Raw genomic sequence first — 18,544 nt, 5'->3', positions numbered from 1 at the left:
GTTAAATAAAAGATCAAAAGGATTAACAATGCAGATTAATTTTCACAGCCTTCGATCATATTTACCAAGGGTGCCGATATTATATATATATATATATATATTATACCCCTTGGTAAATATGAGCGAAGGCTGTGAAAATTAATTAACCGTGGATCCAAATAGTTTTTATTAATTTCGCTACTAGCTGAAATAAAACATTTTATATTATTTTGGGTAATGATTGTTTTATTTCAAGTCATAAAAATGTTTTTGTTGTTTAATTTTCAGTTAACTGTAATAACCGTGGATCCACTGCTCTTCAGATCTTAACTGGAGAGATGCATGTGCATTTAAACAGAGTGAAAGCTGTATACCAGAGTTTGCATGTGCACATAATATGCATTGATGAATTGTGGGTATGTTTCTTCATCTGTTGAGAAGACCTTCCTTAGCCACGGTATCGAAAATCACTTACTGTTAATGCAAATAACAGGGCAGTATAAATCAGTGGCCAGGAGCGGGCAAGCGAATATTGTGTAATAGTTATTGCGAAATGAAGTGGCATTGGGATCAATACCTCACTATATCTCACTCAGCTGTGGTCGGCCATTGGAGGCCAGGGTCCTCGCTACTGCCTCCACGGGGCATCATAAATCTGTCACTGTGCCTGGATGTATATGTGAGCCTATGCCCTCTTATTAAAAAGAGCCAGTAATTAGCACATTGGCCCAAAGCTGCTTTAATGCACTGACAGGAAAATAAAACCTCATGTAAAAGTAATGCACTAAAATATGTCATCATGTGCACTGTAAAAAAAAAATATATATATATTTTTGAAAGATGTTAATAAAACAAAGATTACTAGTGTGTATTTTACAAAAAAAAAAAAAAAAAAAATTCACATTTAATTCAATTTTAGGTATTACTCCCTTATATATACATACATATATACAGTTCACAAAGAATGCTAGATAACTATATATTCTCATATATAGATATAAAAATAGATAGATAGATAGATAGATAGATAGATAGATAAGGTCTCAAAGGCTGCTAGTCAACTATGTATTCTCAGTATCATTTATTTGTCATCTCTTGCTTTAAAATGAAAATCTATACTCAACGTGTTTTACAATTACATTTCTGTTGCTCTTGTATTAATTGTATTAATATAAAGAGCACAGTAAATGGCTGTGAAGTGGTATGGTATGAAATATCAGTACGTTCGTCCCAGAGCGTGTTTCTGTCTATATATGCGTTACAAGCACGAGGGCCTCATGCTATTGTTGTCACGATGTACACCTTTGTACTTTGGAACAATATGCCTCCCATTGTCGTGGATGTAGGTTTGGTCTTTTCCCTGGCTTGTCCATCACAAGGTTTATTCTCAAACTGATTTTATATAGTGTTAAGTATGGTCTTGGTGCCAGAAATGATTGGGACCAGTCAGAAAGTATTTGAGTAAGAATGTTGATCAGTCAGCTTGGCGATTAGAGACCTTGGTGTTTTCTTTGAGACGGCTGATTGAAGTGGATGAGGAAAATTGAATTTCAGATTTGATTGAAAGCTGTTTGATTATGATTATTTCTTTGTGTGTCGTTTTCAGGTCTGCGAGGAAACGAGGAAAGGGATTTTGCAGCTGCTCTTCATCGACTGTTGGTGAGTCTGAGCGCACAAAACCATTAAAAGAAGTTTGTCGTCATACTGAGTGTAATTTCCGAACATGCCATCTGTAACCTACCTCGTGGGCAAATTTTCAGTGTCTTTTTTTTTTTCACAGCGTGCTTAGTGCATTTAACTGGGAGAGTGAATTATCACTGACAGAGATGTTTGTGCAGGTTTAGATGTGACAGTATATCTAAAGGAGCTCACTACAATATTGATCTCTCAAACTGGAGTCGTTTGCCATGTGCTATTCCTGGCCTCTGTCACTCACTGAGAATTATTGGTAAAAAATGGGATGCCGCTGCATGACAAAATGTCACGTCCTTGCAAGCAAGTAAAGTAGGAACAGAGAACATTTATGCATTGATAAACTACAGCACTGTGCTTTTTGTATAAAATGGCAAATATTTGAGGGCAAATGTTTGTAATGACATATAATTAATATGTTATTATACATTCATATTCTATTATAAATGATTAATTGGCATGTGAGCTTACCTAAAATACTTAACAATGTTTTGAGAGGGTATTAAATGCATCCCTCAAGGAGATAAGGCAGAAAAGCCATCTACTGTTTTACTGATGCTTGAAAAACATCTCTCTTGTTTCATACTTGCCTTTAAGACATATGATCCTAAAAGAAGTGCTGCTTTGTAATACTTTATATTGAAGTCCCACTGTTTTAAATGCAAGTGAGTAATTGCCATAAAAATATCAGCCTCTCTTTTATGAGAAATTTAAAGACACTTTCAGTGTAAAAAACAGATGTTGAGGCAATCTCGCATAATTGGATATCAACATTATGTGGTTTTGCTAATCAACACCAATGAAGTGGCATTCTATTATTATTTTTTTTATTTATTAATCCACTCAAGTGCAGTTTTATGGCTCCGAAGTGGTAGACTTGTAAACCAACAGGCCTGCGCTCTCAAAGGGGAGCCAGATGGAGAGTGAAAGTGTTTTGGCAACATGTTTTCTAGCAAACCACACACACACACACACTCACTCACACACAGGCTAACATTCTCTTCATCTGTAAACCGATGTTGGTCCGTGGGTCTTTGCTAGCCATATGGCTGCTCTTCAAGTCCTTCTTCCAATCTATCTGTATCTTACCCTAGCCTAGCCTTGAACTTGGAGACACTGGATGGAGGTCAAAGGTCAAAGGTCATCTGAATGTCTGAGGTTGATCTTGTCGTGTGGATTATGAAGCGGTGGGTTGTTTGCACTTCCACTCCAGAGTGGAGAAAGGGGCAGTTGCTCAGCACAGCCTCTGGCGATCGAGTTCGACTCATGTGTTAGCTGTGTGTTGTAGGGTTAGAGTTCCTGACCTCTGACCTGCATCAGTGAAGGACGCATGATACAGCATGAGCAGTCCTAATGCTCTCCTCAATGTGTGGACAATAGACATTGCTATTGATCCACTGGTGCTGTCTGTCTCACTGTTTAAGAGAACCCGGTCAGCTTGCTGTCAACAACTAGACATCTACTGGAGTTGTGCCTTTCAATATGCAACGGATAAATCAAATTAGAGTGGGGTGGGGCGATGGAGCAAGTTCCATCTGTGCTGTTTTTATTTGTGTGCCTTGATCATTGCATTTCATCTTGTATTATGGGTTGTGAATGTTGCATTTTTAAATGTGGGTGTCAAAATAATAGCTCTAATTAAAATTAAAATGATTGATAATGCCTTGTAAGAGTTGTTGTAAGTTCATTCCTAAAATTAATTAATTGAGGTAGCAAACAGAATCAAGAATTGCAATTGGAATTCAGATTACTAATTTTTAACTAGAAAATTAAATGTAAAACTTTAAACTTGTTGATAGATAGATAGATAGATAGATAGATAGATAGATAGATAGATAGATAGATAGATAGATATAAATATAATATATATAATTAATTTACATCAATCAAATATACAAATAAATTCAACTATTAAATTCAAAATCACAATCATACATTTCAGTTCAGCTTCCTGTGGGGTGTAGCCAATTAAATTCAAAATCACATTCATGTATTGAAAGAGAGACAAATCTTCAGTTCTGAATTTTACACAACCCTGGTGTTTATGATCCATGAAAGTTGTCTATAACCTTTGAGGTATTGTGCTTTAAGCTAAATCCTCACGCATGAAGGCTCCATCTGTGAGACTAGCACTCCACGTGAGGGATCTTTACGCCAGCTTACACCATTCTTTGCTTCAGTTACAATTACAATGAAACACTGCAATAATAAAACATTATAGCGTGAATAACTTACTCAGGAAGCCCCCGTATTGAACTGTATAAGGGTCACTCAGGCTTGTGGCTGGGCCAGGTGTTGGACCACCACCTTCTTCAACCCAAACCATGTCCTAATGCACTCTTTCTCCTCCCTTCTGGTTTTGCAATAGGAACATCTGGAAGTGCAGAAAGCAGGCTAGAAATACATGGGCACAGTATGCTCTCTCATTTCCCCCCTCCTCCCTTTCCCTCGCTCCCTCACTTGTGTCGAAAATCTGCTGGAGTGGTCAGAGGTAGAACAGCATGTGGAGCGGCCGTTTTCTCTTTCGTTTTCCTTTTTTTGTTTTGTTTTTCCCCTCCTTCCCGTTCCAGGGGAGATCCAGGCTAGTGATAATCCCTCTCTCTCCTCATTAAAGGGAGCTGAATAAACACAGGCCTCTTCCAGTTGTTCCTGCAAATTTCCTCACCAGCCGTCAGGAGACCTTAGAGCGGGTCGGCCCTTCAAAGGCCTGGAGGGCTGAAGGTGGCTCGGGGAGTGCTGGGTCAGGAACATTAGCCGCCACTGAGGGAGCTCGGCCCGGCCCGGCACTCACTTAGCCTGCGGTCAGAAAGAGAGAGAGAGAGAGCAAGAAAGACAAAGACAGAGATCAGGAAGATAAAGCTACAGACATTTTGTCAAAGTTTTGTTGCGTTTGGCCCTACTTTCTGTATTTGGATCTGGTTGTCGCTGGTTTTTAGGAAGAAATACTCCAGAGTTTTAATAACACACTCTCTTAGCACAACATACCACACACTAATAAGGATTTTGTGGTGGACGGGGACTCTAAATGAGTAGTAATACTCCAGACACAGGCCAATCTTATCCTCGGTTAAGTTAGAGCCTGTTGTCGGCCTTGTTTTAATTTACAAGCTGTGTAGTGGCATTCATTTTCTCCTCTCTTCACTTCCTGCCCATCAGCTAAGAGAGGCAGCGGTTCACTAGCGTCGTTTGTGGAAAAGGCAATTAAACAGTCCGAATAACTGCGGCAACTTCAGCAGAGAGCCAAACATTTCATTTAATTGCTTACTCAATAACTCTGTAGGATGAATAAATTGATCAAATTGTGTCCCAAGAGGTACACCCCCAAAATGCTAAAAACGTATCTATTATCACAGTCCACTGTTTGAATGCAGGGTTTTATTTCACGTTATGTTACACAAGACTGATTTAGATTTTAATTTTCAAGTTGCATTTAGTGTGACTGAAAGAAAATAGTGTTGCCAGAAACTTTACCAAGCAGTTGTGCTCTCATACATACAATTCAAAACTCTACCTACTTTTTTTTGGGGGGAAAACTCCTAAAATGTACCTATATATAAAATTCACTTCAATTTCCAGCAGAAATACATAACTGTGGCAGTAAAACATTAACAACTTTTATTCCCTTTTACAAAATTATGATTACAAGGCAGATTATCAATTAACAATGGCTTATTTTTAAGCATTTTCTTGCACAATACTATATTATGACCGCAAAGCACTTTCACCATTGTGCATGACTTGTAATCTAATACATTTTGACATTTGCATTACATAACCAGCTCCATAGGTATGAATTTTTTGATGCTATAAACTTGCCTGTAATCTCACCTAGTACATCATTGCGATTTAAAGCACTCAGGTACCATGTTACGCCACTTACACTTAAATATTTGTAAAATCAAGCTAAAAAGGCATGGTTGCAAATTGTTTTCTAATGAATCTGGGTTGGATACATTGAGCTATGGTGTTCATGTGGGCATAATATGCTTGAATACAGCTTGCAACATTTCCCAATGTCATTCATCCATTATTTTCCATCATCGCTCTGCTTCTTATATAAATACAGTAAGTGGTCGAAAAAGGCCAAAAAAGAGATGTATTTAGTAACTATGCATGACTATATAGCATTTGTTGTCTGCAATGACTGTGTAAATCAAATGTAGATTGGTTTGTGAATTATAGTGTGCGCGCTTTACTGAGATCATATGTGTGTGTGTACATGAGAAAGCCTTGTGGCCATCAGACTTCCATCAGGCCATTATTATTGGTTGAGCAGAGACTCAGTGGCAGAGGGACCTGCCTAGAATACTAATGAGCACAGCAGGTCAGCACACGCATACACACATTTAGCATGCACATGTAGTGTTTGATCGCTCACAGTTACTTGATCTTCTGTATCAGAAAGGAAACAAGATGGATTCAAGATGGCTGTCACATGGACATGCTCTTTGGACGTAGATGTGCACTTCACTTCATCAGGGGTGCAGGCACATCATAGCTTACACATGCTGAACTAACGTCACACACCGCAGTGTACACACCCCGGCGGCTGCTGCACAAAGGCAAATATGGCCTTCTGTGTCTCTTTTTGGTCTGTTGTACATGCGCGCGCACACACACACACACACACACACACACACACACACACACGTGAGGAGACATATAAGAACAGTCATTACAGCATTCAAAGCAAACATGCAGTTCTGTTGGTTTAGAAAAAAAGCTTGTGTTTGTGGGTTCATTTTTAACTCTTCACATGTTGGAGAAGTATATTGTTGGACCTATGATAAATTGCTTGCCCTGTTGCTCATTTATGAGTTGTTTTGTATAAATGAATAAATATGAGTGTATCGTGTAGAATGGCAGGCTACAGAATCAAAGTAGTCAATCTACTGTATTTCTACTGTATTGTCTTTCAGCTGCAAGGTAGCAAAAATTACACTATATAATAGTACTGTAAAATTTCACATATTGCAAGTCCCAGTAATTCAAGTATTTGCCGCTACAAGACGTGATGTCACACCACACTGGCTCTCATATGTCTGGTGGCTGATTATGACATATAAACATAGAGGTTTAAACATAATTTTGAAAAAGATTTGAGAACTGTGAGGAGAAAATCTTCAGTGAATATGTACTAAGAGTTCTTATATAAGCTGTAGCTGCAGAAGACTTATAGTGCATAACTTGAATGCATCTTATGGTGCTTTTTTTAATATATATATATATATATATATATATATATATATATGCACAAACGTTGCCCTGTCCCCAACAACACTTAATACAAAAATTCCAATATAAATTTTAAATTGTTATTATTATTATTATTATAATAATAATATTAAAAATAAAAAAAAAAAAGGAAAAAAAAAAAATCTGTACACCCCTGTAAGAAGAGCTAATTAACGAACACAGACGTATTGATTAGTACAGCGACAGGGATGGAACATAATGAGAGGCTGGACAGAAGCTGAAAATGTCAAAGCCAAAAGGCTGGTGGAAGGGTTGGTTAGGTGAGTTCAAGGCCATGGAGAAGTACGCTGACCCCGAGGAGTGGGGGACGCTGGAGAAGAATCGTGAATGGCGTGATGGGCTCAACATGTCCAGCATTCAGCCGACTCTATAGGACCCAAGGGAGAGCAGGGTCAGGAGTGCCCCCTCCATCCCCCCGCACATTACTGCGCCATTTCAAGCTGCCCAGCACCTATTTCCTTCAATAAAAACAAATAACCTTCTCTGTCAGGAATCACAGCAACCCTTAAGTGTTGGACTGAAGAGGCCCACGCAGGATGGGCTGTAATTGCAGAACAGGAGTCCAACCCCCAAACCCGCACACACACACACTCAAAGATCTCTGTTTTACAGTGTGTTGGACTTGTGTATGTGCACTTTTTTCACTCAGCCTATCGCTCCTTATGGCTTTGCCTCTGATTGCATGCACTGCTCGGACTCTACTCAGCAATCAGCCAAAGGCCGTGGAGCAGCAGCTCAAGGACGTTTTTAATTGGAAGGATGCTGCGAAACGGGGAATGGCACATTCACAAAATTCACAAGGAAAGCAGGCAGGCTGCTGTAATGCATGGGATTCAGATCTGTGCATGTAAATAAATATCTTAGTGTAAATCAGGATATGCTGAGGGCTTTCATATTTGAGATCATTCAGAGATTTTTCCATCCATTTTTTTTTTAAATGAGTACTGGTTTATAGGCTTCCTATCAAATAAATGTGGCCATATTTTGATGTTTTATTTATTTATTATTTTTTAAGTAGTTTTGGTTAAAAATTTATAGAAATCATATTTTCCTGCAGTACAGAGTCGTTCACGAGTGGCATGTGCCATATAGAGCTGCTTCAAACAAGTTTTTTAATGTTTTATTTTCTACAATGAATTATATGTAAATATCTACCTCATCCAATTTTTTTGTTGTTGTTGTTGTTGTTGTTTTTTGCACGTTGTCAGAAACCACTGCAAACGATTCGGTGCATAAGTGAACTGTCCATATATATGAATCACCCTGAATTGCAAATAATTCTGAACCTTTTTGCAAACATGCCTGACCGATTAGATCAAAAGAGTGATTCATTCATGAATCTGGCATCATTAGTTCTGATTCTAAACAGCTGATAGAAAACACACATGACTTGATTGCTGAAATTATTAGAGAAATGGATTCTCAGGTCAATATATGTCAATCCCATTAACATAAGGGTTCATCAGTTATATTTTAGTGGGGCAAAGCAGTTTTTCAATGGTGCTCGAGCACCAAAAAAGGATCTAGCAATGCCCTTGATTATTATATTAACATTGAAAACAGCATCTATTGAGAATGCTGCACTGAGACCAGTTTCACTAGTTGCTACTCTAGATATGTACATCCAATTTATGAGTAACATTTTCTGGTCTATTTTTGCAGTAGCCATTTGTTTACTAAAACTGGCTCCATTTCCTGTAATAAAAGCCATAATGGTAAATTTGACAGGAGGGTTATTGAGTCAGTGAGATAAAAGAACAGCCGTCACTGCCATTATATTTTGATTTTAAATGCACACTATTAGAGCAACCCAGAAAGCCAATTTCTCTGACTTTTGTTAGGTATATATCTGCAAACTTTTTGTGTTATATAGAAACAGAAAGATTGCATTTACAATGCCACGATTTTACTATCAAATGCACTATTCCTTCTATCCCCCTCCTCTTTCCGCTCTATATCTCCATCTCTTCCTCCTTCTCAGCTCATTTTTAATGGCAGATGAATGAGATAAATGGCCCCTCTCTGCTGCCAGCACTCGGGGCCCGGATCAATTGGAGGCCCAGCAGTAATTAACTCTTTGCTAAACTTACACCATTGATTTCCATTTAATGCTGAGCACCATGCTCTAAATGAAGACCGATACCTGGTCGCAAGGGTGGAGGACACTGTAGGGTGGCGAGTTGTGAGGACTTGGGGATCTGACAAATTGGGCCCCCTTTAATTGGCAGTGTAGCAGGCTTAGCAGGGCCTGGTCGGAGAGAAAGGCCCAGCTGGGGACTAATTGGGGTGGGTTGTGTGCGCTGGAGGGGACCCTGTCATTGTCTTTAGTTTGTTCCTCTATTACTCCACAGGGACCGGCTTGCTCAGAGACTGTAGTGATTCCTTATAGTCTTGGTGGAGCGATCATGTGACCAGGCAGCAGAGTGCAATCAACAGCCCATGTCTGTCGGCTTTCTCCCTTATCTGTCCCGATCTGTATATCCGTCTTTGCATAGCAGAGCCGGGCAAGTTATTAAATACTTGAGGGCGTTAATGAATAGGATGCTTTCTCAGGCCTTGCTAAGCTTTTGTATTATGGCAGTCTGTCAAAGGCTTCCTTTGTTTGCACTTTCTAATTGAATCTGTACAAACACGATCCCCCTTCCGAATGGAGGCAGAGGTTCGCCACACAGAGGCAGTGCAGATGGAGCTGTGCTCCAAGTTGGAGAACGTCAAATCTCATTTGGACAGAAGGCCGCTGACGGAGAACAGAAGGCGCGTGAAGCGCTTCCACAGCAGCGGATACATTCTGTCTTTTCCCGTCTCCTCTTCCTATTTCATTTTTTCCTGACTTTGATACATTCTTCAGAAGAATTAATGGTTTAGTTTACCATCCCACCGCCATCTATGAGGAAAATAGATGAAATTTTGCTTTTGAGGCTATTGTTAGCGTGATTCTCTCTAATGGTACGCCCGTGGCTTGATGGCTCTTGTCTGAAACAGTTCTTCATTGTTCTTTGGCCTGATGGGGTGCTCAATGTCTCACTTAAACTGCTGACACTTGCCAGCCAATGAACTTGACTTTAAACTTAGGGAAATCCAATTGGAGGCTAATACACCATAATGGCCTGATCAATACTAATTATGGGGCCCCTAAGTTGAACAAAACATATCACTCTGGGCTCACATACACTTAAGTGTGCACACAGCAGTTGACTTAGAGGATGTGCATGTGTGTGTGAGTGTGTGTTTGCTTGCATGTGTGTACCTATTTTATGTGAACTATGACATGGTAGTCATGTTTCAGTGCTATGTTTGATGCATGCGCAATGTCCGATCAGATGCAGGCTCACCCAGATCTGAAATTGGCCATGCAGACTGTTTTTAATGAATCTCTTACTGTTTTAATTGAAAGAGTCCAAATGGCCATAAAGAACCGACATTGGAAGATGCAAATGGAAACGCAGGTCAAAACGTGTGAACAGTGACACTAAAAAGTATTTGGCAACTTAAGCTGAACTATAAAACATTGCATTGCAATTATATCAATGGTTTACACACTTTGCAGGCCAAATGACCTCCTACCAAGTCTCTTTAAATGCAAGCTTAAGGATTTTTAGCAGCATACACCGTATTTAGATATTAAAATATTAAAAAATATTTTGCAACCATTTTAAATATTGCAATCCAATTTAAACACACTAATGTGCAATAAATAAATATATTTATGAGTTAGGTAAAATTATAATACAATAACAATTACTCTATTATTATTATAAAAATACAATATAACTCTTTCTTGTCATTATCAATTTGATGCAAAAAGCAAACAGATAATTTAAAATTTAAGTTTAGAAAACATTCCCTTTTTACATCCTGTGCCGCTGATGGAAACAGTCTTATTGATGCATGATGAAGATATTTAGATGTCATTTGCTCTTCAAAAATAAATAATTAAAATAACGTTATGAATGAAATGTATATTGTCATAGTCAGCTTTTCCAGAGTCGTGTTGGTAATATATGTTAAAATTATTGTTGGCTCTTTGAAAAATTGCTATAGTTCCTCTTTTGTAAGTCACTATGGATAAAAGCCTTGATGCATAGCTGTAAATAAAATTGAGGTTTGCTTTATTTTATGAAACATTTCCATTTTCTTATTATTTATAAAATTTTATTGGGATCCATACATTTTTAAGTGTAGCTGAACTGTCCAAATACTGTATTTCTACATGTTTGTTATGTAGGATGAATCCAACTTTTGTCCTGTTCCAGTGTCAGATTGGGTGAGGGTAGGCCTGGGACATGTGTTGCATAAATTAACATTTTCCGCTCGCTCTTTCACCCTGTAGCACACAAGTACATGTTTGTGTGTGTGTGTGTTCTGTGCGTACACATTCTGTAATTGCATTAAGAGAATGACGCACTTTCTTACTCTGTATAAACTCATTGTAATTGTCAGTGAATGGTGCACTAGTGTGTAATGTGAGAGGACAGAGGGACATCAGTGAGACATCGTTCATAAAACCCGGCTCAATGAGACAGAGCCTGTCTGGAATGTCACGTGCGCTGACACAAACTGCCTGAGTGTGTTTGAAGCCCGACTGGCATCCACTCATTGTGACATGACTTTTATGAAGAAGAGATAGACACGACCGGACAGAGGGGGAGAGAAAGTGAATGAGTAGAAACTGGGATAGAAGCGGGAGGGGAAGATAAGAAAGGATGCAGTAAAAAAGAGAGGAAGTCAGACAGAGCTGATGAGTTAAACCTTATATTTTGTTCAGATTGACTTTCATGTTTTATATTTAGGCTCCCAATTTTCAAAAATTCAAATGTAAGATTATATATATATATATATATATATATATATATATATATATATATATATATATATATATATATATATATGTGTGTGTGTGGAATGGAATTTACTTGGTGTTATATGCTTTATTCAGAATTTTCTAGACTAAATAAAGCTTCTTCTATTGTCAAATGTTCAGAAAGAGGGAGAAAAATGGGTGACAAAAATGCCACTGAAATAAAAGTATCTTGGTTGACTTACAGATATATTTTTTTTACCTGTTTTTACAAGCTAAAGTATAACTAAATTAAATAACAAACTAAATAACTAAAATCAGGGAAACACTTTATATTAGGTGTCTTTAAAATAAGCATTAATTAAATTAAAGTACTCTCTCTAGATGTTTATTTTACACTTTTTTTACTTTTTTTATCTTATCTTTAACTTGAAATTGTGTAAAAGTAAAACATACTATTTTAAGTTTAACATTGATTTGTGTGCTTGTGTACGTCATAGAAAAAAGTTTTTTTTTTAAATATATAAAAATGCATATACAAAAAGACGTTTTCTACATGTGCAAAATTTCTATTTCTATTTTCTAGAAAATTAACTGTTTTAAATGTACTATTACACACAACAAAGCATAATTAGTATCCTAGCATAATTATCAAATCCTTTAATTAGTAGTTCATCTTGTTAATTAATATTACTCTGTACTTAAATGTATAGTTACACTTAAACATGGACACATTAAAATGTAACCAAATAAAATTAACCAAAAAATAAAATATAAAATATTAACAATAAAAAATTATTATTAAAAACACAAATTAAATTCAATTTAAAATTTTTTTGCTTATTTCACTTTTTTATATATTTATTGTGTACGTTATAAATTAATCTACTGTGTGCATATTTATTGTGTGCATGTGTATATTTATATAAATGTATTTTTTTTTAAGTTTACAAATAATTTGTGTACTTATTTACTGAAGATACACCCAAAATATAACAGTATGCCACTGATGGCATGAATAGAACTTAATTTGTGTTTAACCTGGACTATTTTAACTCTCTTATTCTTTCTTTAACTAAGTCTGATTGTATAATTTTGATGGTGCCTTTGAGACTATCAACACTCGTGTCATTTTGATCGCCCATATATTGCGACTTCTAATCATATTTCGACTTAAAATGATAATGGTCCTGCAGTCCATAAAGAAATGCTTTATATTTCATAAATATTAATTCATACTACAGATGTGTCTGAAGTATACAGGCAGTAATGACCTAAGTAGCTAAATAAAACGCTTTATTAGTTTACGATCACTTTCTCTAGATTGAGAAGAGTGCACAGGCATGTCTCATGTGTATGAATTTATATGTGCTAGCTGTAAATCCACTGATGTCATGCATTAGCTTAATGGCATTGTTTTCACATATTCTGTCAGGATGCGTGAAACACAATGGCGTGTGCAGCGTTCCTCCGTTCCCCTCCCCTGAATCCCCTCTTCTCTTATTCGTTTTTCTTTGCTGTTTTCCCTTCTTCGCTCATATTTCTATGTCGTTGCACTATCTTGGACAGTCTCTCTCGCTCCCTCTCTCATCATTTTAATAGTGGACCTCAGAGTGGTTGCCATGTCAACCAGCCAGCATATTACTATGGCAACGGCTCTGTGCGGCGAGCCTGCTGATTAGGGAGAGATGTCTAGTGTAGCCTGGCCAACAGTGAGGTGCAGAGAGAAAGAGAGAGAGAGAGAGAGAGAGAGAGAGAGAGAGAGAAAGGAGGTAAAGGAAAAGGTGTTGGGGGGCCATTGTGTGTTTATGTGTATCGTCTTGAAGTATGTAAGGCTTTCTATAATTAGAACTGGGTAGACATTTTTACCAGCCCAGATCGGATCTGTATAAAGCCACAGCCACAAATGTGCGCCTCGCTGTTTTATTTCCCACAGCAGGACACGTTTAGTTAATGGTGTTGACCTGGGGCACTCAAGTTAATTGTCTTTATGCCTTTTTATTTCTTTGTCTGCCTAATACTTCCTTCATGCATCTCAGTATGCATCCTGTTTGTTTTCTATTTCTATGCACTTCATTTCTCTTCATGTCTCGGCTTGCCAGTAGTTCTGGCAAATACATCACTTTTACTATTACTCATACTTTATTTTTTTTGAAAACCTTAACACAAACTATTAATTTTGCATTTAGGTCCTCCTTGGAAATTTCTACTTACAGGCTGAGAAATTGTAATTTCTGCTTGATGTGTTCACAACATGCATCCATAATTACAGTCAGAGTGAAATTTTCACTTTATGACAAAAAGTAGAAGCTTTTTTGGTGTTAGTACAAAATATATTAGGCACAACTTTATTTTAGTGTCCTTGTTACATGTTACATGTCATGATTTTAGTAATAACAGTAAATTATGTGCAACTTACCATACATCAAACCCTATAGTAAGTATACGTTGATAATTAATATTACTCAGTACTTGTATGTATGTTAATGTATAATTACAGTTGAATAAGGGCAGCTTAAAAGTGTAACCAAATATTATTATAGGTATATAATATCATTAATATAAAAAATGCTCTCTTTTATACTACTCAACAAAGACAGTTTTTTGTGTTTGTACAAATAACATTATTATAAAATATTATTAATATATTATTACTTAAAAAAAATACAGTTTCATTTTTCCCCGTTGTTATTGTTGAGAAATGAAAAAAGACAGAACTTAGATAAGATAACTCAGATAAGTCTTATCAAATACATGAGTAGTACTTTCTACCTTTCTTTTTTTCTCCAAAACTTCTCAAAACTTCATTAACAAGCCTAATGGCACTGTCAGTATTCACAATTACAATAATTTAATTTGAATGCTTTGATTTGTTTTCAACTTTGAAAAATCTTTTTAAAACTGATTTTGCATCGCTAGTCTTGCGAAAAGCATTATTAGTAACTAAAATCATATTAGCAGCTATATATTTTCACTCATAAGTGGCAAGCTACATATCGAATTAAACATGCAGTTTTGAATAAGAAAGTCTGAAATGGTATTTTCTTTTAAAACCTATTACAGTAATCTTTGTTTTATTTTCAATCTTTTTTTACAATGGTTTTGCATAGCAGGTCTTGCGAATATCATTACATCCTCAACATTAGTAGCTAAAATCATATTTGAGGCTATAAATGAGCTCTGTGGTTCCTGTGCGGAGGGTCCGTTGGTTGATCTGGTTGGTCATGTCTCTGTGGAAAAGGGAAGGGGGTCATAAAAGAGCTTCACCCACAGCTATGGCATTAATGAACAGCACACGGGGGCTGTACAAAGTTGTCTCACCCCTCACGCACCTACCAGGGCCCCCCAGACCTTCCTGATCTATCAGAAAAACTAATTACAGCATCTAATTAGGGAGAGAAGGAGAGAGACTGACCCATGCAGCTCATTTAGGACAGTAATTACGCCTTATTTATTATTCACCTCACAGCTAAATAAGACTCTGACATTTCAATAACAATAAAAGATGGAACATTTAAAACAAAAGTGTCTGTGCTAATTGCTCATTTACAGATGGGAAACAGAATGTTGTTATTTACATTCAAACTCAGTTTGTATCGGTGGTGGGCGACGCTGTTCTGATGTCGGTGCAGAAGATGAACACGGAGAATGAGGTTGCACCGAGCTCGCAAACGAGGCTGACCCTCATCACAAGCCGACCATTATTTTTTAGTGGCGCTGCATTTATTAGGGAGTCTGATTTTTAATGGCAATCTTTTTCTCTGTTGTGTCAGGTCTTTACAGAGAGCGGCTCTTCTGCCTGGCCTCCGCCAGCCGCCTCTTGAACCTCTTCGTGACACATTAGGTCGCCACTTTGTTATGAGCCTATGTGTGGCCTGCTGCCAGAATGGAATCAAAAAATTACTAATAATAGCGTTCAGAAAATGGCCGGCGTGAAGGATGCTGTGGGATATTTATTAGATTTTTATGGCCATTTTTTACAGGAAACCTCCCCAGCCCGAGCCACCTTTGTACTTTACAACATTTTATCTTCCATTGCTCTAAAATTCCTGTTCTGCTCTTATCGTTTCGCTCAATCCCAACCGCAACTGCTCATTAGTGCAGTGTGCATCTACTGGTGTCATTGGCTGCACTGGAGGTGGAGGAATAGCACATAATTATGAAGTTAAGATGGCATTACGCTCATCAGAAATTATGGATGAGTCTCTGGGCGCCAGCCTCAGTGTCGACTCACCACGGGCCCGACACAGGGAGGACAGTGGTGATAGCAGACGTTTGGGTTACAGGTAGAAAGGTCACCTATAGAAGAACAGTATCTCATCACTCAGAACTCACACCCATTGCTCACATCACCAGTCTTAACCTACACACACACTTACACAGACATCACCAGTCACAGCTGACATTTGTGTCCTCCAACCACCACATATTAGTTCACCCTACTACATCCACAGAAGGACTCCTTCACCTCTGATGGAAACCCTTATGGAATAGCTTCTGACATGAAGGCTATTCTATTATTTAAGTAGGCAGTAGCATAATAAGATATCTCATTGTGGTAAACTTAAATAAATAATAAAAAATGGTCTAAATAAGATTAAGTAAATTTGATTACTTTTTTTATAATTACATACACAGACAAATAATATGCAGCGAACTCTTCATAAAATATGCAAATATTATGTCAATTATATATATTTATATATATATATATATATATATATATATATATATATATATATTAAAAAAGGTTTTATTTTCAAGGTTTCCATTATTTTTATTTATGGATTTTCTGTGTATAACCTCTTATTTGCTGAAATAACCCTGTTAAAGACTGCCTGAATGACTCATTATAAATTGAAGAATTAACCTGTCAGGTTTTTAAAGCAAATAACTATTGATGGTTTGGCATTTAGATATGTAATGCTGTTTATGTGTAATGAGGACTTTTGAACAAGTTATCTTGTTATGTAGTTCAGCTTGACTCTCACATTATCATTAGATAGATGGGCTCCTATGGGACGACTAAGCCAGGCTGATCAGAATGGAAGAAAGGAAAGGAAAAGGAAAGAGAGGAAGAAATTGCAATCAGTGACTTGCTCATGATCCAGTGCATTTAGAATGCTCGCCTCTTCCCGCCCACTCGAGACCTAAACCCAGAACTTACTGTGTGCCAGTGCAGTAAACAGGTCCAATTAGAACAGATTCAGCAACACACACACAGACACACACACACACACACACACACACACACACACACACACATACACAATATAATGCAGTGCCGGTAGCAGTTGCCAGCATCTTAATGCACACTAATCTTTCTGACGTTTACCTGCTAATATGGCTTGATTCAATAATTCAAGTGGCAACATAAAGTTTTCCAGAGAACTAGGAATCAACTGTCAATATTTGACTCATTATGCACAAGATATATCTGTGCCAATGTGTAAGGCGAGGGTGTACATCTGTGTGTTATTCTGTTGCATCAGAATTAACATTAGAGATAAATTAACATATCTGCCATGATGTATTTATATAGTAAATACACACACACACACACATATAAATATATATTTATATACATATTTATATGTGTGTGTGTGTGTGTGTGTGTGTGTGTGTGTGTGTGTGTGTGTGTGTGTGTGTGTGTGTGTGTGTGTGTGTGTGTGTGAATTGACCATGACCCCCAAATATAAGCAATTTGACTTAAATTTTTAATGAAAAACTAATATTAATAATAATAATGAGGGTCATGTCATTGACCCTAATATACATTTATTCACACATGCATATAGACACATGGACACTTCAGCAGAGAGAGTGATTTAGTTGTTGACCTTGTGGATTCAAAAAGTAGAGTTGAAGCCCAGTGACCCATATAAACTGGAGGAGTTGTTTTGGGGGGCGTCTCTCTCTTTTCCCCCTCCCTTCATCCCTCCTTTCCTGTCTGCCTCGGCTCCCTCTCGCTTTCTACTCCAATTATCAGCTGAAATAAGTGCCATCATCAGAGACTGGGATTGATGGCAATCCCTGCTTGCACCCTGCTACATTATTTAAACCTGGAGTGGACATCAAGATTTCTGCTTTTTTCTTCTAGTCTTCAGCTGTCAGAGGTCTCAGATCTGTGATTCCTGTTGTGTCATTTAACCGAGCTCCAGCGTGGAGGGGCACAAAGAAGTCCGACAATTTGACACATTTGAGTTCCACCGCTGTATCTCAATAGCCCGGTCCCAAAGAAACAGGATTTTGGCTTCACGGCCATGTGAATAAACACGCAAGACGTTCCAAAACCAGATGCTCAGACCGAGAGAAAGTAAAAAAGAGAGCAAGCTCTTCACCTCAGGGCTGTGGGGGAAGAGTTTGAACAATGTCTCCCCAGGGGGGTGATATTTTATAGTTTGTGTCCATCAGTGGCATGGCCCGGGGCGCTGGGGTTGACAGTAAGTGCTCTCAACACCGCTGACACTGATTCATCTGAGCTACGACATACATGAGACGAGGGGAGGGGGGTGAAAGAGGACGAACAAGGCAAAAAAATAAAAGAGGGGAAGAGTGTCGGGACGACATCTTAGAGCCCTGCGCGAACGACACAGACTTTACCTTTTCATCCGCACGCGCAAGACCTTTGTGTTTGTACATTTGTTGGTCAGCCTGCCCGGTTTGAGAGCAGACCGTCCAATCTAACATGGCATTTCAATTTCTCCTTCACTCCACCTGCTCCGTTCCCCTGCTTCTACATTTATATAGAAGAGGAAGACTGTGAACCCCAGGCCCGCAGGATACGCATACTAAGCAATCAATGTGTCACCTCTTCTT

At 37.9% G+C, this 18,544-nt stretch overlaps 1 protein-coding gene across 4 annotated transcripts in view; it reads left to right on the top strand.

The window, feature by feature from the left end:
- The window catches only part of LOC109093359 (zinc finger homeobox protein 3-like), a 251,763-nt gene that overhangs the window by 50,440 nt on the left and 182,779 nt on the right, over positions 1-18,544 (top strand). For all 4 annotated transcript variants that reach the window (XM_042761108.1, XM_042761109.1, XM_042761113.1 and 1 more), the window contains exon 2: positions 1,586-1,638. The gene's annotated coding sequence lies outside the window, so the exon portion shown is untranslated. The remainder of the gene's footprint in view (positions 1-1,585; positions 1,639-18,544) is intronic.

This window comes from Cyprinus carpio, chromosome A7, assembly GCF_018340385.1.
Source record: "Cyprinus carpio isolate SPL01 chromosome A7, ASM1834038v1, whole genome shotgun sequence".
In the NCBI taxonomy this organism is placed as follows: Eukaryota; Metazoa; Chordata; class Actinopteri; order Cypriniformes; family Cyprinidae; genus Cyprinus; species Cyprinus carpio.
This window is presented reverse-complemented; position numbering and strand designations above follow the sequence as displayed.